Below are 3056 nucleotides of genomic sequence, written 5' to 3'. Positions count from 1 at the left end.
AATCCGCACATAGCAAGATAAAATAGTTCGACGTTAAGTGTTCAAGATAAGTGATAAATTCTGGTTTTTAACTGGTTTTATTTCTTGAAAAACGGATAATAATTTTATAACTTTCATGTTGTGCAATTTTGACACACAGCCTTTAAGGATGATAACGTCCACTGACGATGTCTGTGGCAACGTGAATGAACGCGTGATCCGTATGCAAATAATATTATTGTTTCACTTAAGAAAACTCACTCATCACTCCGCTATTATCTGTAGACATGACGCAGTAGTTATATTATTCGGTCCGGGAGTTATGTGTTTTGTGTATACACCCATGTAACCGTTGGCAACATTCACCAGAATGTTAAGTGGTTAATAAAATAAATGAAAATGTAATTAAAATTACCTTATCAATCTCAAAGATTTAAAACGAGATGTATTTACGATCCCGGTCTTGCAGATTTACTGAATGTGACCACCCGGAGTAAAAATACTCAGTTGTTGACTGTGTTACGACGTTAGACAGCCAGGGCTATTCACTGCATTTATTTTACCATAGACCTTAAAAGACAAGGCCTATGATTTTACATACAGCGAGCATATCATTGTATGAAAAAATACAGTTCACAGTTCATATATAATATACATGTATGTCATCAGAGGTACATTACTTAATTACCTGATGTCATACAGACAGCCAACAGAAGGTAGAAAAATGCTCAATTTTTTTTTCAGTTCTTTTTGTTACAAGCAGGCATTTATGCTGAATCATGCCCTTATATAGTAAGGTTTCACGTCAGGGGCGTTGCCAAGATTAAAAATCATTTTTTGGGCCAAAAAAAAAACATTTTTGGATCAATATTCAAAAATGTTCCAATCCATTTGAGATGCATATCAATTTACTCGTCTTGGCGAGGAGGGTTCAAAAATATATAGTGTGACCTAGTTTTGACCTTGCGTTACGTCACAGTGACCGAAATGTGGAAAGGTCAACACACTTTTCGTCACGGTGACCTGTCAAACTACGATAAAATCTGTCATAATCAATGTATTTACACAATTCTGGTGCCTAATTATATGTTTTCTTGCATGAAAAATCCGATAAGACAACTTTCATAGTCTTTGCTATGAAAACACAATTATGTCAGATAAGATGGGTCTATTGATATGGATATGGCATCATAATAATTCATATATATAACTGGCCTAGTTTACATCGAGGACTTTTTTTATTATTGAACCAACAAAGAAAAACAAATACACAACAGAAAATTAGAAAAATACAACACATAACAATCAATTGAGTCCATAAACTATTTACATAATTCAATTATACCTCTAAAAAAAATTACATGTCAAGTGAACCTAACATTACCCTACCTTTGTTTCAATTTGTTGTGGCCTTCCAGATTAGAAATGGCGATGTCTGTCTGGTAGTTACACTTTTCCAGATTAGAAATGGCGATGTCTGTCTGGTAGTTACACTTTTCCAGATTAGAAATGGCGATGTTTGTCTGGTAGTTACACTTTTCCAGATTAGAAATGGCGATGTCTGTCTGGTAGTTACACTTTTCCAGATTAGAAATGGCGATGTCTGTCTGGTAGTTGCACTTTTCCAGATTAGAAATGGCGATGTTTGTCTGGTAGTTACACTTTTCCAGATTAGAAATGGCGATGTCTGTCTAGTAGTTACACTCTTCCAGATTAGAAATGGCGATGTCTGTCTGGTAGTTACACTTTTCCAGATTAGAAATGGCGATGTCTGTCTGGTAGTTGCACTTTTCCAGATTAGAAATGGCGATGTCTGTCTGGTAGTTACGCTTTTCCAGATTAGAAATGGCGATGTCTGTCTGGTAGTTACACTCTTCCAGATTAGAAATGGCGATGTCTATCTGGTAGTTACACTTTTCCAGATTAGAAATGGCGATGTCTGTCTGGTAGTTGCACTTTTCCAGATTAGAAATGGCGATGTCTGTCTGGTAGTTACGCTTTTCCAGATTAGAAATGGCGATGTCTGTCTGGTAGTTACACTTTTCCAGATTAGAAATGGCGATGTCTGTCTGGTAGTTGCACTTTTCCAGATTAGAAATGGCGATGTCTGTCTGGTAGTTACACTCTTCCAGATTGGAAATGGCGATGTCTGTCTGGTAGTTACACTTTTCCAGATTAGAAATGGCGATGTCTGTCTGGTAGTTACACTCTTCCAGATTAGAAATGGCGATGTCTGTCTGGTAGTTACACTTTTCCAGATTAGAAATGGCGATGTCTGTCTGGTAGTTACACTCTTCCAGATTAGAAATGGCGATGTCTGTCTGGTAGTTGCACTTTTCCAGATTAGAAATGGCGATGTCTGTCTGGTAGTTACGCTTTTCCAGATTAGAAATGGCGATGTCTGTCTGGTAGTTACACTTTTCCTGATTAGAAATGGCGATGTCTGTCTGGTAGTTACACTCTTCCAGATTAGAAATGGCGATGTCTGTCTGGTAGTTGCACTTTTCCAGATTAGAAATGGCGATGTCTGTCTGGTAGTTACGCTTTTCCAGATTAGAAATTGCGATGTCTGTCTGGTAGTTACACTTTTCCAGATTAGAAATGGCGATGTCTGTCTGGTAGTTGCACTTTTCCAGATTAGAAATGGCGATGTCTGTCTGGTAGTTACGCTTTTCCAGATTAGAAATGGCGATGTTTGTCTGGTAGTTACACTTTTCCAGATTAGAAATGGCGATGTCTGTCTGGTAGTTACACTTTTCCAGATTAGAAATGACGATGTCTGTCTGGTAGTTACGCTTTTCCAGATTAGAAATGGCGATGTCTGTCTGGTAGTTACACTTTTCCAGATTAGAAATGGCGATGTCTGTCTGGTAGTTACACTTTTCCAGATTAGAAATGGCGATGTCTGTCTAGTAGTTACACTTTTCCAGATTAGAAATGGCGATGTCTGTCTGGTAGTTACACTTTTCCAGATTAGAAATGGCGATGTCTGTCTGGTAGTTACACTTTTCCAGATTAGAAATGGCGATGTCTGTCTGGTAGTTACACTCTTCCAGATTAGAAATGGCGATGTCTGT

This window comes from Saccoglossus kowalevskii, chromosome 6 (genome assembly GCF_978046115.1).
Source record: "Saccoglossus kowalevskii chromosome 6, keSacKowa6.1, whole genome shotgun sequence".
In the NCBI taxonomy this organism is placed as follows: Eukaryota; Metazoa; Hemichordata; class Enteropneusta; family Harrimaniidae; genus Saccoglossus; species Saccoglossus kowalevskii.
Note: the sequence above shows the minus strand (reverse complement) of the source record.